The sequence below is a fragment of the Stenella coeruleoalba genome, assembly GCF_951394435.1.
Source record: "Stenella coeruleoalba genome assembly, contig: scaffold_62, whole genome shotgun sequence".
Lineage (NCBI taxonomy): Eukaryota > Metazoa > Chordata > Mammalia > Artiodactyla > Delphinidae > Stenella > Stenella coeruleoalba.
In genome coordinates, this window is record NW_027646189.1 from 518,151 (window position 1) to 545,905 (window position 27,755).

At 43.6% G+C, this 27,755-nt stretch overlaps 1 long non-coding RNA gene across 22 annotated transcripts in view; it reads left to right on the forward strand.

Annotated features, from left to right (window-relative positions):
* The window catches only part of LOC307181269, a 1,277,915-nt gene that overhangs the window by 459,679 nt on the left and 790,481 nt on the right, over positions 1-27,755 (forward strand). For 12 of the 22 annotated variants that reach the window (XR_013826281.1, XR_013826282.1, XR_013826283.1 and 9 more), the window contains exon 1: positions 25,785-25,829. The exons of the other annotated variants lie outside the window; for them this stretch is intronic. This is a non-coding gene — a long non-coding RNA (uncharacterized lncRNA). Of the gene's footprint in view, positions 1-25,784; positions 25,830-27,755 lie in introns of those variants that run through there. 22 annotated transcript variants of the gene reach the window in all.

Genomic DNA, 27,755 nt, shown 5'->3' on the forward strand with positions numbered 1-27,755 from the left:
TTAAACCTGGAGTGTTGAGACCCGTGGAATGGGTACCATGCAATATGACTTCAAAGGGTCTTCATTTGCTCACCGAACCTCTCCAATCCTATCACTGCTGCGTTTATGCCCCTGTACACACGCTTGATTCTCTTTTGGAGACATAGCAATCCATAGGTTTTAAGATACTTACTAGTCAGGTACATTCTTAGGCGTTTAATATGGGGTGTTGAGTCCATTTCGTTGAGCAAGGAGTACCTCTTGTCTATTCCATATTTGGCTTAAGGAACTTTATCTGTGCTCATTTCAATCTCTGGTTTTATGCAGCACCCCAACTCACCTTTCCCCTTAAGCAAGCATAAGTTGGTTTTCTAAATTTAAGACCCTGTTCTGTTTTGGAATTCAGTTCCTGTGTAGCCAAGTTTACATTCCGTGTATTAGTGATATCTTATGATGTTTCTTTTTCTGTGTGACTTATTTCAGTTAGAATCATCGTACCTGAATCCACTCATTATGCTGCTACGGGCCTGATGACATAGATTTCATTGCTGTGTGATACTGCATTGTACGTAAGTACCACAAGTTCTTTATCCATTTTTCACTTTCTGTGATATTGATCTTGTACGGTAAATGAGGTTCTTGTAAACAGAGGCGTCCCAAACTTTGGGGTGGCTGTGTCTTTTTGATTTTAATTTCCCTAAGCTATAAGACCATAAGTGGAAGTGCCCTAGGCTCTGTTGCTTTGTTTCTTAGATGTTTCAGGAAACACCATACACTTCTCCCGAGTGTCTGTTGGCAATTTACATCCCGCCCATCAGCATAACAAGGCTCCCAGTTCTCCATGGCCTGTCGTGCCTTTCTGGATTTTACGCTTTTTTCAGATGGCCTGTTTCACCAGGGGGAAGTGAGACTTCATTGTAGTGCAGATTTCCTTTGCAAGCTTGCTCGGTTGGCCAAAAAGGGCGTATGCGTTTTTTCCTGAATATATTCAGGAAAAAAGGCATATGCCCTTTTTGGCCAAGTGCATCATTGTGGACGCTCTGCCTCTTTTCCTATGCTTTCAATGCAATTCCAGTCTACCTCCTGAAATCGGTTTCCTGCAATTCTGCCCCGCTTTCAAGTCCTCTTGGCAGCCTTACTTCAGTATATTTTTGGACGATAGCTGTCATTTATAACTCTGCAGGTTTGTGAATTACAGTGCCCCTGAGCTCCTTTCTTCAACTCGCTTTCTTGTGAGCTGGCCGCAATACCGCAGGATGGCTTCAGGCACTAATCTGGTTCCGGCACGGCACGCTGAGCCTTTGGTTATTTCCTCTTCCTGGTGGGAAATGAGAGTTAAATTTGCGTGTCCAGACACCTCCAACTAGTCTCTCATTGGTTCTCCCTATTCCTCTTCATCTTCCGCAGAAATTGCAAACTGGGCCAAACAGGTGGTTAAAGGGACTGACTCTCCAAGTGGGGAGAGTGTTAGTAAAACGTCTGGAATGTTGCACAAGAGTACCAGGGGAGGAAAACTGAGACATATTGGAACACGTCTCCGATTCACACGGTTGATCATACTCTGGGTTCCACATGCATATTTTAGCTGAAGGAAGAATACCTTAAACATGGAGAGTTGAGACCCGTGTAATGGGTACCATGCAATATGACTTCAAAGGGTCTTCATTTGCTCACCGAACCTCTCCAATCCTATCACTGCTGCGTTTATGCCCCTGTACACATGCTTGATTCTCTTTCGGAGACATAGCAATCCATAGGTTTTAAGATACTTACTAGTCAGGTACATTCTTAGGCGTTTAATATGGGGTGTTGAGTCCATTTCGTTGAGCAAGGAGTAGCTCTTGTCTATTCCATATTTGGCTTAAGGAACTTTATCTGTGCTCATTTCGATCTCTGGTTTTATGCAGCACCCCAACTCACCTTTCCCCTTAAGCAAGCATAAGTTGGTTTTCTAAATTTGAGACCCTGTTCTGTTTTGGAATTCAGTTCCTCTGTAGCCAAGTTTACATTCCGTGTATTAGTGATATCTTATGATGTTTCTTTTTCTGTGTGACTTATTTCAGTTAGAATCATCGTACCTGAATCCACTCATTATGCTGCTACGGGCCTGATGACATAGATTTCATTGCTGAGTGATACTGCATTGTACGTAAGTACCACAAGTTCTTTATCCATTTTTCACTTTCAGTGATATTGAACTTGTATGGTAAACGAAGTTCTTGTAAACAGAGGCGTCCCAAACTTTGGGGTGGCTGTGTCTTTTTGATTTTAATTTCCCTAAGCTAAAAGACCATAAGTGGAAGTGCCCTAGGCTCTGTTGCTTTGTTTTTTAGATGTTTCAGGAAACACCATACACTTCTCCCGAGTGTCTGTTGGCAATTTACATCCCGCCCATCAGCATAACAAGGCTCCCAGTTCTCCATGGCCTGTCCTGCCTTTCTGGATTTTACACCTTTTTCAGATGGCCCTTTTGACCGGGGGGAAGTGAGACTTCATTGTAGTGCAGATTTCCTTTGCAAGCTGGCTTGGTTGGCCAAAAAGGGGCGTATGCGTTTTTTCCTGAATATATTCAGGAAAAAACGCATACGCACTTTTTGGCCAAGTGCATTATTGTGGACGTTCTGCCTCTTTTCCTATGCTTTCAATGCAATTCCAGTCTATCTCCTGAAATCGGTTTCTTGCAATTCTGCCCCGCTTTCAAGTCCTCTTGGCAGCCTTACTTCAGTATATTTTTGGACGATAGCTGTCATTTATAACTCTGCAGGTTTGTGAATTACAGTGCCCCTGAGCTCCTTTCTTCAACTCGCTTTCTTGTGACCTGGCGGCAACATGGCAGGATGGCTTCAGGCCCTAATCTGGTTCCGGCACGGCACGCTGAGCCTTTGGTTAATTCCTCTTCCTGGAGGGAAATGAGAGTTAAATTTGCCCGTCCAGACACCTCCAGCTAGTCTCTCATTGGTTCTCCCTATTCCTGTTCATCTTCCGCAGAAATTGCAAACTGGGCCAAACAGGAGGTTAAACGGACTGACTCTCCAAGTGGGGAGAGTGTTAGTAAAACGTCTGGAATGTTGCACAAGAGTACCAGGGGAGGAAAACTGAGACATATTGGAACACGTCTCCGATTCACACGGTTGATCATACTCTGGGTTCCACATGCATATTTTAGCTGAAGGAAGAATACCTTAAACATGGAGAGTTGAGACCCGTGTAATGGGTACCATGCAATATGACTTCAAAGGGTCTTCATTTGCTCACCGAACCTCTCCAATCCTATCACTGCTGCGTTTATGCCCCTGTACACATGCTTGATTCTCTTTCGGAGACATAGCAATCCATAGGTTTTAAGATACTTACTAGTCAGGTACATTCTTAGGCGTTTAATATGGGGTGTTGAGTCCATTTCGTTGAGCAAGGAGTAGCTCTTGTCTATTCCATATTTGGCTTAAGGAACTTTATCTGTGCTCATTTCGATCTCTGGTTTTATGCAGCACCCCAACTCACCTTTCCCCTTAAGCAAGCATAAGTTGGTTTTCTAAATTTGAGACCCTGTTCTGTTTTGGAATTCAGTTCCTCTGTAGCCAAGTTTACATTCCGTGTATTAGTGATATCTTATGATGTTTCTTTTTCTGTGTGACTTATTTCAGTTAGAATCATCGTACCTGAATCCACTCATTATGCTGCTACGGGCCTGATGACATAGATTTCATTGCTGAGTGATACTGCATTGTACGTAAGTACCACAAGTTCTTTATCCATTTTTCACTTTCAGTGATATTGAACTTGTATGGTAAACGAAGTTCTTGTAAACAGAGGCGTCCCAAACTTTGGGGTGGCTGTGTCTTTTTGATTTTAATTTCCCTAAGCTAAAAGACCATAAGTGGAAGTGCCCTAGGCTCTGTTGCTTTGTTTTTTAGATGTTTCAGGAAACACCATACACTTCTCCCGAGTGTCTGTTGGCAATTTACATCCCGCCCATCAGCATAACAAGGCTCCCAGTTCTCCATGGCCTGTCCTGCCTTTCTGGATTTTACACCTTTTTCAGATGGCCCTTTTGACCGGGGGGAAGTGAGACTTCATTGTAGTGCAGATTTCCTTTGCAAGCTGGCTTGGTTGGCCAAAAAGGGGCGTATGCGTTTTTTCCTGAATATATTCAGGAAAAAACGCATACGCACTTTTTGGCCAAGTGCATTATTGTGGACGTTCTGCCTCTTTTCCTATGCTTTCAATGCAATTCCAGTCTATCTCCTGAAATCGGTTTCTTGCAATTCTGCCCCGCTTTCAAGTCCTCTTGGCAGCCTTACTTCAGTATATTTTTGGACGATAGCTGTCATTTATAACTCTGCAGGTTTGTGAATTACAGTGCCCCTGAGCTCCTTTCTTCAACTCGCTTTCTTGTGACCTGGCGGCAACATGGCAGGATGGCTTCAGGCCCTAATCTGGTTCCGGCACGGCACGCTGAGCCTTTGGTTAATTCCTCTTCCTGGAGGGAAATGAGAGTTAAATTTGCCCGTCCAGACACCTCCAGCTAGTCTCTCATTGGTTCTCCCTATTCCTGTTCATCTTCCGCAGAAATTGCAAACTGGGCCAAACAGGAGGTTAAACGGACTGACTCTCCAAGTCGGGAGAGTGTAAGTAAAGCGTCTGGAATGTTGCACCCGAGTACCAGGGTATGAAAACTGAGACATATTTAAACACGTCTCCCGATCACATGGTTGATCATACTCTAGGTTCCACATGCATGTTTTAGCTGAAGGAAGAATATCTTAAACCTGGGTAGTTGAAACCCGTGTAATGGGTACCATGCAATATGACTTCAAAGGGTCTTCATTTCCTCACCGACCCTCTCCAATCCTATCACTGCTGCGTTTATGCCCCTGTACACATGCTTGATTCTCTTTCGGAGACATAGCAATCCATAGGTTTTAAGATACTTACTAGTCAGGTACATTCTTAGGCGTTTAGTATGCGGTGTTGAGTCAATTTCGTTGAGCAAGGAGTAGCTCTTGTCTATTCCATATTTGGCTTAAGGAACTTTATCTGTGCTCATTTCAATCTCTGGTTTTATGCAGCACCCCAACTCACCTTTACCCTTAAGCAAGCATAAGTTGGTTTTCTAAATTTGAGACCCTCTTCTGTTCTGTAATTCAGTTCCTGTGTAGCCAAGTTTACATTCCGTGTATTACTGATATCTTATGATGTTTATTTTTCTGTGTGACTTATTTCAGTTAGAATCATCGTACCTGAATCCACTCATTGTGCTGCTAAGGGCCTGATGACATAGATTTCTTTGCTGAGTGATATTGCTTTATACGTAAATACCACAACTTCTTTATCCATTTTTCACTTTCTGCGATGTTGAACTTGTACTGTAAACGAGGTTCTTGTAAACAGAGCCATTCCAAACTTTGGGGTGGCTGTGTCTTTTTGATTTTAATTTCCCTAAGCTATAGGACCATAAGTGGAAGTGCCCTAGGCTCTGTTGCTTTGTTTTTTAGATGTTTCAGGAAACACCATACACTTCTCCCGAGTGTCTGTTGGCAATTTACATCCCGCCCATCAGCATAACAAGGCTCCCAGTTCTCCATGGCCTGTCCTGCCTTTCTGGATTTTACACTTTTTTCAGATGGCCCTTTTGACCGGGGGGATGTGAGACTTCATTGTAGTGCATATTTCCTTTGCAAGCTTGCTTGGTTGGCCAAAAAGTGGCGTATGCGTTTTTTCCTGAATATATTCAGGAAAAAACGCATACGCCCTTTTTGGCCAAGTGCATCATTGTGGACGTTCTGCCTCTTTTCCTATGCTTTCAATGCAATTCCAGTCTACCTCCTGAAATCGGTTTCCTGCAATTCTGCCCCGCTTTCAAGTCCTCTTGGCAGCCTTACTTCAGTCTATTTTTGGACGATAGCTGTCATTTATAACTCTGCAGGTTTGTGAATTACAGTGCCCCTGAGCTCCTTTCTTCAACTCGCTTTCTTTTGAGCTGGCCGCAACACCGCAGGATGGCTTCAGGCTCTAATCTGGTTCCGGCACGGCACGCTGAGCTTTTGGTTATTTCCTCTTCCTGGTGGGAAATGAGAGTTAAATTTGCCCATCCAGAAACCTCCAGCTAGTCTCTCATTGGTTCTCCCTATTCCTGTTCATCTTCCGCAGAAATTGCAAACTGGGCCAAACAGGAGGTTAAAGGCCCTGACTCTCCAAGTCGGGAGAGTGTTAGTAAAGCGTCTGGAATGTTGCACCCAAGTACCAGGGGAGGAAAACTGAGACATATTTGAACATGTCTCCCGTTCACACGGTTGATCATACTCTGGGTTCCACATGCATGTTTTAGCTGAAGGAAGAATACCTTAAACCTGGAGAGTTGAGACCCGTGGAATGGGTACCATGCAATATGACTTCAAAGGGTCTTCATTTGCTCACCGAACCTCTCCAATCCTATCACTGCTGCGTTTATGCCCCTGTACACACGCTTGATTCTCTTTTGGAGACATAGCAATCCATAGGTTTTAAGATACATACTAGTCAGGTACATTCTTAGGCATTTAATATGGGGTGTTGAGTCCATTTCGTTGAGCAAGGAGTAGCTCTTGTCTATTCCATATTTGGCTTAAGGAACTTTATCTGTGCTCATTTCAATCTCTGGTTTTATGCAGCTCCCCAATTCACCTTTCCCCTTAAACAAGCATAAGTTGGTTTTCTAAATTTGAGATCCTGTTCTGTTTTGGAATTCAGTTCCTGTGTAGCCGAGTTTACATTCCGTGTATTAGTGATATCTTATGATGTTTCTTTTTCTGTGTGACTTATTTCAGTTAGAATCATCGTACCTGAATCCACTCATTATGCTGCTATGGGCCTGATGACATAGATTTCATTGCTGAGTGATACTGTATTGTACGTAAGTACCACAAGTTCTTTATCCATTTTTCAATTTCTGTGATATTTAACTTGTACGGTAAACGTGGTTCTCGTAAACAGAGGCGTCCCAAACTTTGGGGTGGCTGTGTCTTTTTGATTTTAATTTCCCTAAGCTATAGGACCATAAGTGGAAGTGCCCTAGGCTCTGTTGCTTTGTTTTTTAGATGTTTCAGGAAACACCATACACTTCTCCCGAGTGTCTGTTGGCAATTTACATCCCGCCCATCAGCATAACAGGGCTCCCAGTTCTCCATGGCCTCTCCTGCCTTTCTGGATTTTACACTTTTTTCAGATGGCCCTTTTGACCGGGGGGAAGTGAGACTTCATTGTAGTGCAGATTTCCTTTGCAAGCTTGCTTGGTTGGCCAAAAAGGGCGTATGCGTTTTTTCCTGAATATATTCAGGAAAAAACGCATACGCCCTTTTTGGCCAAGTGCATCATTTTGGACGTTCTGCCTCTTTTCCTATGCTTTCAATGCAATTCCAGTCTACCTGCTGAAATCGGTTTCCTGCAATTCTGCCCCGCTTTCAAGTCCTCTTCGCAGCCCTACTTCAGTATATTTTTGGACGATAGCTGTCATTTATAACTCTGCAGGTTTGTGAATTACAGTGCCCCTGAGCTCCTTTCTTCAACTCGCTTTCTTGTGACCTGGCCGCAACACGGCAGGATGGCTTCAGGCCCTAATCTGGTTCCGGCATGGCACACTGAGCCTTTGGTTAATTCCTCTTCCTGGTGGGAAATGAGAGTTAAATTTGCCCGTCCAGACACCTCCAGCTAGTCTCTCATTGCTTCTCGCTATTCCTGTTCATCTTCCGCAGAAATTGCAAACTGGGCCAAACAGGAGGTTAAAGGGACTAACTCTCCAAGTCGGGGGAGTGTTAGTAAAGCGTCTGGAATGTTGCACCCGAGTACCAGGGTACGAAAAATGAGACATATTTGAACACGTCTCCCGATCACATGGTTGATCATACTCTATGTTCCACATGCATGTTTTAGGTGAAGGAAGAATACCTTAAACCTGGGTAGTTGAAACCCGTGGAATGGGTACCATGCAATATGACTTCAAAGGGTCTTCATTTCCTCACCGAACCTCTCCAATCCTATCACTGCTGCGTTTATGCCCCTGTACACATGCTTGATTCTCTTTCGGAGACATAGCAATCCATAGGTTTTAAGATACTTACTAGTCAGGTACATTCTTAGGCGTTTAATATGCGGTGTGGAGTCCATTTCGTTGAGCAAGGAGTAGCTCTTGTCTATTCCATATTTGGCTTAAGGAACTTTATCTGTGCTCATTTCGATCTCTGGTTTTATGCAGCAACCCAACTCACCTTTACCCTTAAGCAAGCATAAGTTGGTTTTCTAAATTTGAGACCCTGTTCTGTTCTGTAATTCAGTTCCTGTGTAGCCAAGTTTACATTCCGTGTATTAGTGATATCTTATGATGTTTCTTTTTCTGTGTGACTTATTTCAGTTAGAATCATCGTACCTGAATCCACTCATTGTGCTGCTAAGTGCCTGATGACATAGATTTCTTTGCTGAGTGATATTGCTTTATACGTAAATACCACAACTTCTTTATCCATTTTTCACTTTCTGCGATGTTGAACTTGTACTGTAAACGAGGTTCTTGTAAACAGAGCCATTCCAAACTTTGGGGTGGCTGTGTCTTTTTGATTTTAATTTCCCTAAGCTATAGGACCATAAGTGGAAGTGCCCTAGGCTCTGTTGCTTTGTTTTTTAGATGTTTCAGGAAACACCATACACTTCTCCCCAGTGTTTGTTGGTAATTTACATCCCGCCCATCAGCATAACAAGGCTCTCAGTTCTCCATGGCCTGTCCTGCCTTTCTGGATTTTACACTTTTTTCAGATGGCCCTTTTGACCGGGGGGATGTGAGACTTCATTGTAGTGCAGATTTCCTTCGCAAGCTTACTTGGTTGGCCAAAAAGGTCGTATGCGTTTTTTCCTGAATATATTCAGGAAAAAACGCATACGCCCTTTTTGGCCAAGTGCATCATTGTGGACGTTCTGCCTCTTTTCCTATGCTTTCAATGCAATTCCAGTCTACCTCCTGAAATCGGTTTCCTGCAATTCTGCCCCGCTTTCAAGTCCTCTTGGCAGCCTTACTTCAGTCTATTTTTGGACGATAGCTGTCATTTATAACTCTGCAGGTTTGTGAATTACAGTGCCCCTGAGCTCCTTTCTTCAACTCGCTTTCTTTTGAGCTGGCCGCAACACCGAATGGATGGCTTCAGGCCCTAATATGGTTCCGGCACGGCACGCTGAGCCTTTGGTTAATTCCTCTTCCTGGTGGGAAAAGAGAGTTAAATTTGCCCGTCCAGACACCTCCAGCTAGTCTCTCATTGGTTCTCGCTATTCCTGTTCATCTTCCGCAGAAATTGCAAACTGGGCCAAACAGGAGGTTAAAGGGACTGACTCTCCAAGTGGTGAGAGTGTTAGTAAAGCGTCTGGAATGCTGCACCCGAGTACCAGGGTACGAAAACTGAGACATATTTGAACATGTCTCCCGATCACATGGTTGATCATACTCTAGGTTCCACATGCATGTTTTAGCTGAAGGAAGAATACCTTAAACCTGGGTAGTTGAAACCCGTGGAATGGGTACCATGCAATATGACTTCAAAGGGTCTTCATTTGCTCACCGAACCTCTCCAATCCTATCACTGCTGCGTTTATGCCCCTGTACACATGCTTGGTTCTCTTTCGGGGACATAGCAATCCATAGGTTTTAAGATACTTATTAGTCAGGTACATTCTTAGGCGTTTAATATGCGGTGTTGAGTCCATTTCGTCGAGCAAGGAGTAGCTCTTGTCTATTCCATATTTGGCTTAAGGAACTTTATCTGTGCTCATTTCAATCTCTGGTTTTATGCAGCACCCCAACTCACCTTTCCCCTTAAGCAAGCATAAGTTGGTTTTCTAAATTTGAGACCCTGTTCTGTTCTGTAATTCAGTTCCTCTGTAGCCAAGTTTACATTCCGTGTATTAGTGATATCTTATGATGTTTCTTTTTCTGTGTTACTTATTTCAGTTAGAATCATCGTACCTGAATCCACTCATTGTGCTCCTAAGGGCCTGATGACATAGATTTCATTGCTGAGCGATATTGCTTTGTAAGTAAATACCACAACTTCTTTATCCATTTTTCACTTTCTGCGATGTTGAACTTGTACTGTAAACGAGGTTCTTGTAAACAGAGCCGTCCCAAACTTTGGGATGGCTGTGTCTTTTTGAATTTAATTTCCCTAAGCTATAGGACCGTAAGTGGAAGTGCCCTAGGCTCTGTTGCTTTGTTTTTTAGATGTTTCAGGAAACACCATACACTTCTCCAGAGTGTCTGTTGGCAATTTACATCCCGCCCATCAGCATAACAAGGCTCCCAGTTCTCCATGGCCTGTCCTGCCTTTCTGGATTTTACACTTTTTTCAGATGGCCCTTTTGACCGGGGGGAAGTGAGACTTCATTGTAGTGCAGATTTCCTTTGCAAGCTTGCTTGGTTGGCCAAAAAGGGCGTATGCGTTTTTTCCTGAATATATTCAGGAAAAAACGCATACGCCCTTTTTGGCCAAGTGCATCATTGTGGACGTTCTGCCTCTTTTCCTATGCTTTCAATGCAATTCCAGTCTACCTCCTGAAATCGGTTTCCTGCAATTCTGCCCCGCTTTCAAGTCCTCTTGGCAGCCTTACTTCAGTATATTTTTGGAAGATAGCTGTCATTTATAACTCTGCAGGTTTGTGAATAACAGTGCCCCTGAGCTCCTTTCTTCAACTCGCTTCCTTGTGACCTGGCCGCAACACCGCAGGATGGCTTCAGGCCCTAATCTGGTTCCGGCACGGCACGCTGAGCCTTTGGTTAATTCCTCTTCCTGGTGGGAAATGAGAGTTAAATTTGCCCGTCCAGACACCTCCAGCTAGTCTCTCATTGGTTCTCGCTCTTCCTGTTCATCTTCCGCAGAAATTGCAAACTGGGCCAAACAGGAGGTTAAAGGGACTGACTCTCCAAGTGGGGAGAGTGTTAGTAAAGCGTCTGGAATGTTGCACCCGAGTACCAGGGTACGAAAACTGAGACATATTTGAACACGTCTCCCGATCACATGGTTGATCATACTCTAGGTTCCACATGCATGTTTTAGCTGAAGGAAGAATACCTTAAACCTGGGTAGTTGAAACCCGTGGAATGGGTACCATGCAATATGACTTCAAAGGGTCTTCATTTGCTCACCGAACCTCTCCAATCCTATCACTGCTGCGTTTATGCCCCTGTACACATGCTTGATTCTCTTTCGGAGACATAGCAATCCATAGGTTTTAAGATACTTACTAGTCAGGTACATTCTTAGGCGTTTAATATGCGGTGTTGAGTCCATTTCGTCGAGCAAGGAGTAGCTCTTGTCTATTCCATATTTGGCTTAAGGAACTTTATCTGTGCTCATTTCAATCTCTGGTTTTATGCAGCACCCCAACTCACCTTTCCCCTTAAGCAAGCATAAGTTGGTTTTCTAAATTTGAGACCCTGTTATGTTTTGTAATTCAGTTCCTGTGTAGCCAAGTTTACATTCCGTGTATTAGTGATATCTTATGATGTTTCTTTTTCTGTGTTACTTATTTCAGTTAGAATCATCGTACCTGAATCCACTCATTGTGCTCCTAAGGGCCTGATGGCATAGATTTCATTGCTGAGTGATATTGCTTTGTAAGTAAATACCACAACTTCTTTATCCATTTTTCACTTTCTGCGATGTTGAACTTGTACTGTAAACAAGGTTCTTGTAAACAGAGCCGTGCCAAACTTTCAGGTGGCTGTGTCTTTTTGATTTTAATTTCCCTAAGCTATAGGACCATAAGTGGAAGTGCCCTAGGCTCTGTTGCTTTGTTTTTTAGATGTTTAAGGAAACACCATACACTTCTCCCGAGTGTCTGTTGGCAATTTACATCCCGCCCATCAGCATGACAAGGCTCCCAGTTCTCCATGGCCTGTCCTGCCTTTCTGGATTTTACACTTTTTTCAGATGGCCCTTTTGACCGGGGGGATGTGAGACTTCATTGTAGTGCAGATTTGCTTTGCAAGCTTGCTTGGTTGGCCAAAAAGTGCGTATGCTCTTTTTCCTGAATATATTCAGGAAAAAAAGCATACGCCCTTTTTCACCAAGTGCATCATTGTGGACGTTCTGCCTCTTTTCCTATGCTTTCAATGCAATTCCAGTCTACCTCCTGAAATCGGTTTCCTGCAATTCTGCCCCGCTTTCAAGTCCTCTTGGCAGCCTTACTTCAGTATATTTTTGGACGATAGCTGTCATTTATAACTCTGCAGGTTTGTGAATTACAGTGACCTTGAGCTCCTTTCTTCAACTCGCTTTCTTGTGAGCTGGCCGCAACACCACAGGATGGCTTCAGGCCCTAATCTGGTTCCGGCATGGCACGGTGAGCCTTTAGTTACTTCCTCTTCCTGGTGGGAAATGAGAGTTAAATTTGCCCGTCCAGACACCTCCAGCTAGTCTCTCATTGGTTCTCGCTATTCCTGTTCATCTTCCGCAGAAATTGCAAACTGGGCCAAACAGGAGGTTAAAGGGACTGACTCTCCAAGTCGGGAGAGTGTTAGTAAAGCGTCTGGGATGTTGCACCCGAGTACCAGGGTACGAAAACTGAGACATATTTGAACATGTCTCCCGATCACATGGTTGATCATACTCTAGGTTCCACATGCATGTTTTAGCTGAAGGAAGAATACCTTAAACCTGGGTAGTTGAAACCCGTGGAATGGGTACCATGCAATATGACTTCAAAGGGTCTTCATTTGCTCACCGAACCTCTCCAATCCTATCACTGCTGCGTTTATGTCCCTGTACACATGCTTGATTCCCTTTCGGAGACATAGCAATCCATAGGTTTTAAGATACTTACTAGTCAGGTACATTCTTAGGCGTTTAATATGCGGTGTTGAGTCCATTTCGTCGAGCAAGGAGTAGGTCTTATCTATTCCATATTTGGCTTAAGGAACTTTATCTGTGCTCATTTCAATCTCTGGTTTTATGCAGCACCCCAACTCACCTTTTCCCTTAAGCAAGCATAAGTTGGTTTTCTAAATTTGAGACCCTGTTATGTTTTGTAATTCAGTTCCTGTGTAGCCAAGTTTACATTCCGTGTATTAGTGATATCTTATGATGTTTCTTTTTCTGTGTTACTTATTTCAGTTAGAATCATCGTACCTGAATCCACTCATTGTGCTCCTAAGGGCCTGATGACATAGATTTCATTGCTGAGTGATACTGCATTGTACGTAAGTACCACAAGTTCTTTATCCATTTTTCACTTTCTGTGATATTGAACTTGTATGGTAAACGAGGTTCTTTTAAACAGAGGTGTCCCAAACTTTGGGGTGGCTGTGTCTTTTTGATTTTAATTTCCCTAAGTTATAGGACCATAAGTGGAAGTGCCCTAGGCTCTGTTGCTTTGTTTTTTAGATGTTTCAGGAAACAACATACACTTCTCCCGAGTGTCTGTTGGTAAATTACATCCCGCCCATCAGCATAACAAGGCTCCCAGTTCTCCATGGCCTGTCCTGCCTTTCTGGATTTTACACTTTTTTCAGATGGCCCTTTTGACCGGGGGGAAGTGAGACTTCATTGTAGTGCAGATTTCCTTTGCAAGCTTGCTTGGTTGGCCAAAAAGGGCGTATGCGTTTTTTCCTGAATATATTCAGGAAAAAACGCATACGCCCTTTATGGCCAAGTGCATCATTGTGGACGCTCTGCCCCTTTTCCTATGCTTTCAATGCAATTCCAGTCTACCTCCTGAAATCGGTTTCCTGCAATTCTGCCCCGCTTTCAAGTCCTCTTGGCAGCGTTACTTCAGTATATTTTTGGACGATAGCTGTCATTTATAACTCTGCAGGTTTGTGAATTACAGTGTCCCTGAGATCCTTTCTTCAACTCGCTTTCTTGTGACCTGGCCGCAACACCGCAGGATTGCTTCAGGCCCTAATCTGGTTCCGGCACGGCACGCTGAGCCTTTGGTTAATTCCTCTTCCTGGTGGGAAATGAGAGTTAAATTTGCCTGTCCAGACACCTCCAGCTAGTCTCTCATTGGTTCTCGCTATTCCTGTTCATCTTCCGCAGAAATTGCAAACTGGGCCAAACAGGAGGTTAAAGGGACTGACTCTCCAAGTCGGGAGAGTGTTAGTAAAGCGTCTGGAATGTTGCACCCGAGTACCAGGGTACGAAAACTGAGACATATTTGAACACGTCTCCCGATCACATGGTTGATCATACTCTAGGTTCCACATGCATGTTTTAGCTGAAGGAAGAATACCTTAAACCTGGAGAGTTGAAACCCGTGGAATGGGTACCATGCAATATGACTTCAAAGGGTCTTCATTTGCTCACCGAACCTCTCCAATCCTATCACTGCTGCGTTTATGCCCCTGTACACACGCTTGATTCTCTTTTGGAGACATAGCAATCCATAGGTTTTAAGATACATACTAGTCAGGTACATTCTTAGGCATTTAATATGGGGTGTTGAGTCCATTTCGTTGAGCAAGGAGTAGCTCTTGTCTATTCCATATTTGGCTTAAGGAACTTTATCTGTGCTCATTTCAATCTCTGGTTTTATGCAGCTCACCAATTCACCTTTCCCCTTAAACAAGCATAAGTTGGTTTTCTAAATTTGAGATCCTGTTCTGTTTTGGAATTCAGTTCCTGTGTAGCCAAGTTTACATTCCGTGTATTAGTGATATCTTATGATGTTTCTTTTTCTGTGTGACTTATTTCAGTTAGAATCATCGTACCTGAATCCACTCATTATGCTGCTATGGGCCTGATGACATAGATTTCAGTGCTGAGTGATACTGTATTGTACGTAAGTACCACAAGTTCTTTATCCATTTTTCACTTTCTGTGATATTTAACTTGTACGGTAAACGTGGTTCTCGTAAACAGAGGCGTCCCAAACTTTGGGGTGGCTGTGTCTTTTTGATTTTAATTTCCCTAAGCTATAGGACCATAAGTGGAAGTGCCCTAGGCTCTGTTGCTTTGTTTTTTAGATGTTTCAGGAAACACCATACACTTCTCCCCAGTGTCTGTTGGCAATTTACATCCCGCCCATCAGCATAACAGGGCTCCCAGTTCTCCATGGCCTCTCCTGCCTTTCTGGATTTTACACTTTTTTCAGATGGCCCTTTTGACCGGGGGGAAGTGAGACTTCATTGTAGTGCAGATTTCCTTTGCAAGCTTGCTTGGTTGGCCAAAAAGGGCGTATGCGTTTTTTCCTGAATATATTCAGGAAAAAACGCATACGCCCTTTTTGGCCAAGTGCATCATTGTGGACGTTCTGCCTCTTTTCCTATGCTTTCAATGCAATTCCAGTCTACCTGCTGAAATCGGTTTCCTGCAATTCTGCCCCGCTTTCAAGTCCTCTTCGCAGCCCTACTTCAGTATATTTTTGGACGATAGCTGTCATTTATAACTCTGCAGGTTTGTGAATTACAGTGCCCCTGAGCTCCTTTCTTCAACTCGCTTTCTTGTGAACTGGCCGCAACACGGCAGGATTGCTTCAGGCCCTAATCTGGTTCCGGCATGGCACACTGAGCCTTTGGTTAATTCCTCTTCCTGGTGGGAAATGAGAGTTAAATTTGCCCGTCCAGACACCTCCAGCTAGTCTCTCATTGCTTCTCGCTATTCCTGTTCATCTTCCGCAGAAATTGCAAACTGGGCCAAACAGGAGGTTAAAAGGACTAACTCTCCAAGTCGGGGGAGTGTTAGTAAAGCGTCTGGAATGTTGCACCCGAGTACCAGGGTACGAAAACTGAGACATATTTGAACACGTCTCCCGATCACATGGTTGATCATACTCTATGTTCCACATGCATGTTTTAGGTGAAGGAAGAATACCTTAAACCTGGGTAGTTGAAACCCGTGGAATGGGTACCATGCAATATGACTTCAAAGGGTCTTCATTTCCTCACCGAACCTCTCCAATCCTATCACTGCTGCGTTTATGCCCCTGTACACATGCTTGATTCTCTTTCGGAGACATAGCAATCCATAGGTTTTAAGATACTTACTAGTCAGGTACATTCTTAGGCGTTTAATATGCGGTGTGGAGTCCATTTCGTTGAGCAAGGAGTAGCTCTTGTCTATTCCATATTTGGCTTAAGGAACTTTATCTGTGCTCATTTCCATCTCTGGTTTTATGCAGCAACCCAACTCACCTTTACCCTTAAGCAAGCATAAGTTGGTTTTCTAAATTTGAGACCCTGTTCTGTTCTGTAATTCAGTTCCTGTGTAGCCAAGTTTACATTCCGTGTATTAGTGATATCTTATGATGTTTCTTTTTCTGTGTGACTTATTTCAGTTAGAATCATCGTACCTGAATCCACTCATTGTGCTGCTAAGGGCCTGATGACATAGATTTCTTTGCTGAGTGATATTGCTTTATACGTAAATACCACAACTTCTTTATCCATTTTTCACTTTCTGCGATGTTGAACTTGTACTGTAAACGAGGTTCTTGTAAACAGAGCCATTCCAAACTTTGGGGTGGCTGTGTCTTTTTGATTTTAATTTCCCTAAGCTATAGGACCATAAGTGGAAGTGCCCTAGGCTCTGTTGCTTTGTTTTTTAGATGTTTCAGGAAACACCATACACTTCTCCCCAGGGTTTGTTGGCAATTTACATCCCGCCCATCAGCATAACAAGGCTCTCAGTTCGCCATGGCCTGTCCTGCCTTTCTGGATTTTACACTTTTTTCAGATGGCCCTTTTGACCGGGGGGATGTGAGACTTCATTGTAGTGCAGATTTCCTTTGCAAGCTTGCTTGGTTGGCCAAAAAGGTCGTATGCGTTTTTTCCTGAATATATTCAGGAAAAAACGCATACGCCCTTTTTGGCCAAGTGCATCATTGTGGACGTTCTGCCTCTTTTCCTATGCTTTCAATGCAATTCCAGTCTACCTCCTGAAATCGGTTTCCTGCAATTCTGCCCCGCTTTCAAGTCCTCTTGGCAGCCTTACTTCAGTATATTTTTGGACGATAGCTGTCATTTATAACTCTGCAGGTTTGTGAATTACAGTGCCCCTGAGCTCCTTTCTTCAACTCGCTTTCTTTTGAGCTGGCCGCAACACCGAAAGGATGGCTTCAGGCCCTAATATGGTTCCGGCACGGCACGCTGAGCCTTTGGTTAATTCCTCTTCCTGGTGGGAAAAGAGAGTTAAATTTGCCCGTCCAGACACCTCCAGCTGGTCTCTCATTGGTTCTGGCTATTCCTGTTCATCTTCCGCAGAAATTGCAAACTGGGCCAAACAGGAGGTTAAAGGGACTGACTCTCCAAGTGGTGAGAGTGTTAGTAAAGCGTCTGGAATGCTGCACCCGAGTACCAGGGTACGAAAACTGAGACATATTTGAACATGTCTCCCGATCACATGGTTGATCATACTCTAGGTTCCACATGCATGTTTTAGCTGAAGGAAGAATACCTTAAACCTGGGTAGTTGAAACCCGTGGAATGGGTACCATGCAATATGACTTCAAAGGGTCTTCATTTGCTCACCGAACCTCTCCAATCCTATCACTGCTGCGTTTATGCCCCTGTACACATGCTTGGTTCTCTTTCGGGGACATAGCAATCCATAGGTTTTAAGATACTTATTAGTCAGGTACATTCTTAGGCGTTTAATATGCGGTGTTGAGTCCATTTCGTCGAGCAAGGAGTAGCTCTTGTCTATTCCATATTTGGCTTAAGGAACTTTATCTGTGCTCATTTCAATCTCTGGTTTTATGCAGCACCCCAACTCACCTTTCCCCTTAAGCAAGCATAAGTTGGTTTTCTAAATTTGAGACCCTGTTCTGTTCTGTAATTCAGTTCCTCTGTAGCCAAGTTTACATTCCGTGTATTAGTGATATCTTATGATGTTTCTTTTTCTGTGTTACTTATTTCAGTTAGAATCATCGTACCTGAATCCACTCATTGTGCTCCTAAGGGCCTGATGACATAGATTTCATTGCTGAGCGATATTGCTTTGTAAGTAAATACCACAACTTCTTTATCCATTTTTCACTTTCTGTGATGTTGAACTTGTACTGTAAACGAGGTTCTTGTAAACAGAGCCGTCCCAAACTTTGGGATGGCTGTGTCTTTTTGAATTTAATTTCCCTAAGCTATAGGACCGTAAGTGGAAGTGCCCTAGGCTCTGTTGCTTTGTTTTTTAGATGTTTCAGGAAACACCATACACTTCTCCCGAGTGTCTGTTGGCAATTTACATCCCGCCCATCAGCATAACAAGGCTCCCAGTTCTCCATGGCCTGTCCTGCCTTTCTGGATTTTACACTTTTTTCAGATGGCCCTTTTGACCGGGGGGAAGTGAGACTTCATTGTAGTGCAGATTTCCTTTGCAAGCTTGCTTGGTTGGCAAAAAGGGCGTATGCGTTTTTTCCTGAATATATTCAGGAAAAAACGCATACGCCCTTTTTGGCCAAGTGCATCATTGTGGACGTTCTGCCTCTTTTCCTATGCTTTCAATGCAATTCCAGTCTACCTCCTGAAATCGGTTTCCTGCAATTCTGCCCCGCTTTCAAGTCCTCTTGGCAGCCTTACTTCAGTATATTGTTGGAAGATAGCTGTCATTTATAACTCTGCAGGTTTGTGAATAACAGTGCCCCTGAGCTCCTTTCTTCAACTCGCTTCCTTGTGACCTGGCCGCAACACCGCAGGATGGCTTCAGGCCCTAATCTGGTTCCGGCACGGCACGCTGAGCCTTTGGTTAATTCCTCTTCCTGGTGGGAAATGAGAGTTAAATTTGCCCGTCCAGACACCTCCAGCTAGTCTCTCATTGGTTCTCGCTCTTCCTGTTCATCTTCCGCAGAAATTGCAAACTGGGCCAAACAGGAGGTTAAAGGGACTGACTCTCCAAGTGGGGAGAGTGTTAGTAAAGCGTCTGGAATGTTGCACCCGAGTACCAGGGTACGAAAACTGAGACATATTTGAACACGTCTCCCGATCACATGGTTGATCATACTCTAGGTTCCACATGCATGTTTTAGCTGAAGGAAGAATACCTTAAACCTGGGTAGTTGAAACCCGTGGAATGGGTACCATGCAATATGACTTCAAAGGGTCTTCATTTGCTCACCGAACCTCTCCAATCCTATCACTGCTGCGTTTATGCCCCTGTACACATGCTTGATTCTCTTTCGGAGACATAGCAATCCATAGGTTTTAAGATACTTACTAGTCAGGTACATTCTTAGGAGTTTAATATGCGGTGTTGAGTCCATTTCGTCGAGCAAGGAGTAGCTCTTGTCTATTCCATATTTGGCTTAAGGAACTTTATCTGTGCTCATTTCAATCTCTGGTTTTATGCAGCACCCCAACTCACCTTTCCCCTTAAGCAAGCATAAGTTGGTTTTCTAAATTTGAGACCCTGTTATGTTTTGTAATTCAGTTCCTGTGTAGCCAAGTTTACATTCCGTGTATTAGTGATATCTTATGATGTTTCTTTTTCTGTGTTACTTATTTCAGTTAGAATCATCGTACCTGAATCCACTCATTGTGCTCCTAAGGGCCTGATGGCATAGATTTCATTGCTGAGTGATATTGCTTTGTAAGTAAATACCACAACTTCTTTATCCATTTTTCACTTTCTGCGATGTTGAACTTGTACTGTAAACAAGGTTCTTGTAAACAGAGCCGTGCCAAACTTTCAGGTGGCTGTGTCTTTTTGATTTTAATTTCCCTAAGCTATAGGACCATAAGTGGAAGTGCCCTAGGCTCTGTTGCTTTGTTTTTTAGATGTTTAAGGAAACACCATACACTTCTCCCGAGTGTCTGTTGGCAATTTACATCCCGCCCATCAGCATGACAAGGCTCCCAGTTCTCCATGGCCTGTCCTGCCTTTCTGGATTTTACACTTTTTTCAGATGGCCCTTTTGACCGGGGGGATGTGAGACTTCATTGTAGTGCAGATTTGCTTTGCAAGCTTGCTTGGTTGGCCAAAAAGTGCGTATGCTCTTTTTCCTGAATATATTCAGGAAAAAAAGCATACGCCCTTTTTCACCAAGTGCATCATTGTGGACGTTCTGCCTCTTTTCCTATGCTTTCAATGCAATTCCAGTCTACCTCCTGAAATCGGTTTCCTGCAATTCTGCCCCGCTTTCAAGTCCTCTTGGCAGCCTTACTTCAGTATATTTTTGGACGATAGCTGTCATTTATAACTCTGCAGGTTTGTGAATTACAGTGACCTTGAGCTCCTTTCTTCAACTCGCTTTCTTGTGAGCTGGCCGCAACACCACAGGATGGCTTCAGGCCCTAATCTGGTTCCGGCATGGCACGGTGAGCCTTTAGTTACTTCCTCTTCCTGGTGGGAAATGAGAGTTAAATTTGCCCGTCCAGACACCTCCAGCTAGTCTCTCATTGGTTCTCGCTATTCCTGTTCATCTTCCGCAGAAATTGCAAACTGGGCCAAACAGGAGGTTAAAGGGACTGACTCTCCAAGTCGGGAGAGTGTTAGTAAAGCGTCTGGGATGTTGCACCCGAGTACCAGGGTACGAAAACTGAGACATATTTGAACATGTCTCCCGATCACATGGTTGATCATACTCTAGGTTCCACATGCATGTTTTAGCTGAAGGAAGAATACCTTAAACCTGGGTAGTTGAAACCCGTGGAATGGGTACCATGCAATATGACTTCAAAGGGTCTTCATTTGCTCACCGAACCTCTCCAATCCTATCACTGCTGCGTTTATGTCCCTGTACACATGCTTGATTCCCTTTCGGAGACATAGCAATCCATAGGTTTTAAGATACTTACTAGTCAGGTACATTCTTAGGCGTTTAATATGCGGTGTTGAGTCCATTTCGTCGAGCAAGGAGTAGGTCTTATCTATTCCATATTTGGCTTAAGGAACTTTATCTGTGCTCATTTCAATCTCTGGTTTTATGCAGCACCCCAACTCACCTTTTCCCTTAAGCAAGCATAAGTTGGTTTTCTAAATTTGAGACCCTGTTATGTTTTGTAATTCAGTTCCTGTGTAGCCAAGTTTACATTCCGTGTATTAGTGATATCTTATGATGTTTCTTTTTCTGTGTTACTTATTTCAGTTAGAATCATCGTACCTGAATCCACTCATTGTGCTCCTAAGGGCCTGATGACATAGATTTCATTGCTGAGTGATACTGCATTGTACGTAAGTACCACAAGTTCTTTATCCATTTTTCACTTTCTGTGATATTGAACTTGTATGGTAAACGAGGTTCTTTTAAACAGAGGTGTCCCAAACTTTGGGGTGGCTGTGTCTTTTTGATTTTAATTTCCCTAAGTTATAGGACCATAAGTGGAAGTGCCCTAGGCTCTGTTGCTTTGTTTTTTAGATGTTTCAGGAAACAACATACACTTCTCCCGAGTGTCTGTTGGTAAATTACATCCCGCCCATCAGCATAACAAGGCTCCCAGTTCTCCATGGCCTGTCCTGCCTTTCTGGATTTTACACTTTTTTCAGATGGCCCTTTTGACCGGGGGGAAGTGAGACTTCATTGTAGTGCAGATTTCCTTTGCAAGCTTGCTTGGTTGGCCAAAAAGGGCGTATGCGTTTTTTCCTGAATATATTCAGGAAAAAACGCATACGCCCTTTATGGCCAAGTGCATCATTGTGGACGCTCTGCCCCTTTTCCTATGCTTTCAATGCAATTCCAGTCTACCTCCTGAAATCGGTTTCCTGCAATTCTGCCCCGCTTTCAAGTCCTCTTGGCAGCGTTACTTCAGTATATTTTTGGACGATAGCTGTCATTTATAACTCTGCAGGTTTGTGAATTACAGTGTCCCTGAGATCCTTTCTTCAACTCGCTTTCTTGTGACCTGGCCGCAACACCGCAGGATTGCTTCAGGCCCTAATCTGGTTCCGGCACGGCACGCTGAGCCTTTGGTTAATTCCTCTTCCTGGTGGGAAATGAGAGTTAAATTTGCCTGTCCAGACACCTCCAGCTAGTCTCTCATTGGTTCTCGCTATTCCTGTTCATCTTCCGCAGAAATTGCAAACTGGGCCAAACAGGAGGTTAAAGGGACTGACTCTCCAAGTCGGGAGAGTGTTAGTAAAGCGTCTGGAATGTTGCACCCGAGTACCAGGGTACGAAAACTGAGACATATTTGAACACGTCTCCCGATCACATGGTTGATCATACTCTAGGTTCCACATGCATGTTTTAGCTGAAGGAAGAATACCTTAAACCTGGAGAGTTGAAACCCGTGGAATGGGTACCATGCAATATGACTTCAAAGGGTCTTCATTTGCTCACCGAACCTCTCCAATCCTATCACTGCTGCGTTTATGCCCCTGTACACACGCTTGATTCTCTTTTGGAGACATAGCAATCCATAGGTTTTAAGATACATACTAGTCAGGTACATTCTTAGGCATTTAATATGGGGTGTTGAGTCCATTTCGTTGAGCAAGGAGTAGCTCTTGTCTATTCCATATTTGGCTTAAGGAACTTTATCTGTGCTCATTTCAATCTCTGGTTTTATGCAGCTCACCAATTCACCTTTCCCCTTAAACAAGCATAAGTTGGTTTTCTAAATTTGAGATCCTGTTCTGTTTTGGAATTCAGTTCCTGTGTAGCCAAGTTTACATTCCGTGTATTAGTGATATCTTATGATGTTTCTTTTTCTGTGTGACTTATTTCAGTTAGAATCATCGTACCTGAATCCACTCATTATGCTGCTATGGGCCTGATGACATAGATTTCAGTGCTGAGTGATACTGTATTGTACGTAAGTACCACAAGTTCTTTATCCATTTTTCACTTTCTGTGATATTTAACTTGTACGGTAAACGTGGTTCTCGTAAACAGAGGCGTCCCAAACTTTGGGGTGGCTGTGTCTTTTTGATTTTATTTTCCCTAAGCTATAGGACCATAAGTGGAAGTGCCCTAGGCTCTGTTGCTTTGTTTTTTAGATGTTTCAGGAAACACCATACACTTCTCCCCAGTGTCTGTTGGCAATTTACATCCCGCCCATCAGCATAACAGGGCTCCCAGTTCTCCATGGCCTCTCCTGCCTTTCTGGATTTTACACTTTTTTCAGATGGCCCTTTTGACCGGGGGGAAGTGAGACTTCATTGTAGTGCAGATTTCCTTTGCAAGCTTGCTTGGTTGGCCAAAAAGGGCGTATGCGTTTTTTCCTGAATATATTCAGGAAAAAACGCATACGCCCTTTTTGGCCAAGTGCATCATTGTGGACGTTCTGCCTCTTTTCCTATGCTTTCAATGCAATTCCAGTCTACCTGCTGAAATCGGTTTCCTGCAATTCTGCCCCGCTTTCAAGTCCTCTTCGCAGCCCTACTTCAGTATATTTTTGGACGATAGCTGTCATTTATAACTCTGCAGGTTTGTGAATTACAGTGCCCCTGAGCTCCTTTCTTCAACTCGCTTTCTTGTGAACTGGCCGCAACACGGCAGGATTGCTTCAGGCCCTAATCTGGTTCCGGCATGGCACACTGAGCCTTTGGTTAATTCCTCTTCCTGGTGGGAAATGAGAGTTAAATTTGCCCGTCCAGACACCTCCAGCTAGTCTCTCATTGCTTCTCGCTATTCCTGTTCATCTTCCGCAGAAATTGCAAACTGGGCCAAACAGGAGGTTAAAAGGACTAACTCTCCAAGTCGGGGGAGTGTTAGTAAAGCGTCTGGAATGTTGCACCCGAGTACCAGGGTACGAAAACTGAGACATATTTGAACACGTCTCCCGATCACATGGTTGATCATACTCTATGTTCCACATGCATGTTTTAGGTGAAGGAAGAATACCTTAAACCTGGGTAGTTGAAACCCGTGGAATGGGTACCATGCAATATGACTTCAAAGGGTCTTCATTTCCTCACCGAACCTCTCCAATCCTATCACTGCTGCGTTTATGCCCCTGTACACATGCTTGATTCTCTTTCGGAGACATAGCAATCCATAGGTTTTAAGATACTTACTAGTCAGGTACATTCTTAGGCGTTTAATATGCGGTGTGGAGTCCATTTCGTTGAGCAAGGAGTAGCTCTTGTCTATTCCATATTTGGCTTAAGGAACTTTATCTGTGCTCATTTCCATCTCTGGTTTTATGCAGCAACCCAACTCACCTTTACCCTTAAGCAAGCATAAGTTGGTTTTCTAAATTTGAGACCCTGTTCTGTTCTGTAATTCAGTTCCTGTGTAGCCAAGTTTACATTCCGTGTATTAGTGATATCTTATGATGTTTCTTTTTCTGTGTGACTTATTTCAGTTAGAATCATCGTACCTGAATCCACTCATTGTGCTGCTAAGGGCCTGATGACATAGATTTCTTTGCTGAGTGATATTGCTTTATACGTAAATACCACAACTTCTTTATCCATTTTTCACTTTCTGCGATGTTGAACTTGTACTGTAAACGAGGTTCTTGTAAACAGAGCCATTCCAAACTTTGGGGTGGCTGTGTCTTTTTGATTTTAATTTCCCTAAGCTATAGGACCATAAGTGGAAGTGCCCTAGGCTCTGTTGCTTTGTTTTTTAGATGTTTCAGGAAACACCATACACTTCTCCCCAGGGTTTGTTGGCAATTTACATCCCGCCCATCAGCATAACAAGGCTCTCAGTTCGCCATGGCCTGTCCTGCCTTTCTGGATTTTACACTTTTTTCAGATGGCCCTTTTGACCGGGGGGATGTGAGACTTCATTGTAGTGCAGATTTCCTTTGCAAGCTTGCTTGGTTGGCCAAAAAGGTCGTATGCGTTTTTTCCTGAATATATTCAGGAAAAAACGCATACGCCCTTTTTGGCCAAGTGCATCATTGTGGACGTTCTGCCTCTTTTCCTATGCTTTCAATGCAATTCCAGTCTACCTCCTGAAATCGGTTTCCTGCAATTCTGCCCCGCTTTCAAGTCCTCTTGGCAGCCTTACTTCAGTATATTTTTGGACGATAGCTGTCATTTATAACTCTGCAGGTTTGTGAATTACAGTGCCCCTGAGCTCCTTTCTTCAACTCGCTTTCTTTTGAGCTGGCCGCAACACCGAAAGGATGGCTTCAGGCCCTAATATGGTTCCGGCACGGCACGCTGAGCCTTTGGTTAATTCCTCTTCCTGGTGGGAAAAGAGAGTTAAATTTGCCCGTCCAGACACCTCCAGCTGGTCTCTCATTGGTTCTGGCTATTCCTGTTCATCTTCCGCAGAAATTGCAAACTGGGCCAAACAGGAGGTTAAAGGGACTGACTCTCCAAGTGGTGAGAGTGTTAGTAAAGCGTCTGGAATGCTGCACCCGAGTACCAGGGTACGAAAACTGAGACATATTTGAACATGTCTCCCGATCACATGGTTGATCATACTCTAGGTTCCACATGCATGTTTTAGCTGAAGGAAGAATACCTTAAACCTGGGTAGTTGAAACCCGTGGAATGGGTACCATGCAATATGACTTCAAAGGGTCTTCATTTGCTCACCGAACCTCTCCAATCCTATCACTGCTGCGTTTATGCCCCTGTACACATGCTTGGTTCTCTTTCGGGGACATAGCAATCCATAGGTTTTAAGATACTTACTAGTCAGGTACATTCTTAGGCGTTTAATATGCGGTGTTGAGTCCATTTCGTCGAGCAAGGAGTAGCTCTTGTCTATTCCATATTTGGCTTAAGGAACTTTATCTGTGCTCATTTCAATCTCTGGTTTTATGCAGCACCCCAACTCACCTTTCCCCTTAAGCAAGCATAAGTTGGTTTTCTAAATTTGAGACCCTGTTCTGTTCTGTAATTCAGTTCCTGTGTAGCCAAGTTTACATTCCGTGTATTAGTGATATCTTATGATGTTTCTTTTTCTGTGTTACTTATTTCAGTTAGAATCATCGTACCTGAATCCACTCATTGTGCTCCTAAGGGCCTGATGACATAGATTTCATTGCTGAGCGATATTGCTTTGTAAGTAAATACCACAACTTCTTTATCCATTTTTCACTTTCTGCGATGTTGAACTTGTACTGTAAACGAGGTTCTTGTAAACAGAGCCGTCCCAAACTTTGGGATGGCTGTGTCTTTTTGAATTTAATTTCCCTAAGCTATATGACCGTAAGTGGAAGTGCCCTAGGCTCTGTTGCTTTGTTTTTTAGATGTTTCAGGAAACACCATACACTTCTCAGGAGTGTCTGTTGGCAATTTACATCCCGCCCATCAGCATAACAAGGCACCCAGTTCTCCATGGCCTGTCCTGCCTTTCTGGATTTTATACTTTTTTCAGATGGCCCTTTTGACCAGGGGGATGTGACACTTCATTGTAGTGCAGATTTCCTTTGCAAGCTTGCTTGGTTGGCCAAAAAGGGCGTATGCGTTTTTTCCTGAATATATTCAGGAAAAAACGCATACGCCCTTTTTGGCCAAGTGCATCATTGTGGACGTTCTGCCTCTTTTCCTATGCTTTCAATGCAATTCCAGTCTACCTCCTGAAATCGGTTTCCTGCAATTCTGCCCCGCTTTCAAGTCCTCTTGGCAGCCTTACTTCAGTATATTTTTGGACGATAGCTGTCATTTATAACTCTGCAGGTTTGTGAATTACAGTGCCCCTGAGCTCCTTTCTTCAACTCGCTTTCTTTTGAGCTGGCCGCAACACCGCAGGATGGCTTCAGGCCCTAATCTGGTTCCGGCACGGCACACTGAGCCTTTGGTTAATTCCTCTTCCTGGTGGGAAATGAGAGTTAAATTTGCCCGTCCAGACACCTCCAGCTAGTCTCTCATTGGTTCTCGCTATTCCTGTTCATCTTCCGCAGAAATTGCAAACTGGGCCAAACAGGAGGTTAAAGGGACTGACTCTCCAAGTGGTGAGAGTGTTAGTAAAGCGTCTGGAATGTTGCACCCGAGTACCAGGGTACGAAAACTGAGACATATTTGAACACGTCTCCCGATCACATGGTTGATCATACTCTAGGTTCCACATGCATGTTTTAGCTGAAGGAAGAATACCTTAAACCTGGGTAGTTGAAACCCGTGGAATGGGTACCATGCAATATGACTTCAAAGGGTCTTCATTTGCTCACCGAACCTCTCCAATCCTATCACTGCTGCATTTATGCCCCTGTACACATGCTTGATTCTCTTTCGGAGACATAGCAATCCATAGGTTTTAAGATACTTACTAGTCAGGTACATTCTTAGGCGTTTAATATGCGGTGTTGAGTCCATTTCGTCGAGCAAGGAGTAGCTCTTGTCTATTCCATATTTGGCTTAAGGAACTTTATCTGTGCTCATTTCGATCTCTGGTTTTATGCAGCACCCCAACTCACCTTTCCCCTTAAGCAAGCATAAGTTGGTTTTCTAAATTTGAGACCCTGTTATGTTTTGTAATTCAGTTCCTGTGTAACCAAGTTTACATTCTGTGTGTTAGTGATATCTTATGATGTTTCTTTTTCTGTGTGACTTATTTCAGTTAGAATCATCGTACCTGAATCCACTCATTGTGCTCCTAAGGGCCTGATGACATAGATTTCATTGCTGAGTGATATTGCTTTGTAAGTAAATACCACATCTTCTTTATCCATTTTTCACATTCTGCAATGTTCAACTTGTACTGTAAACGAGGTTCTTGTAAACAGAGCCGTGCCAAACGTTGGGGTGGCTGTTTTTTTTTGAATTTAATTTCCCTAAGCTATAGGACCGTAAGTGGAAGTGCCCTAGGCTCTGTTGCTTTGTTTTTTAGATGTTTCAGGAAACACCATACACTTCTCCCGAGTGTCTGTTGGCAATTTACATCCCGCCCATCAGCATAACAAGGCTCCCAGTTCTCCATGGCCTGTCCTGCCTTTCTGGATTTTACACTTTTTTCAGATGGCCCTTTTGACCGGGGGGAAGTGAGAC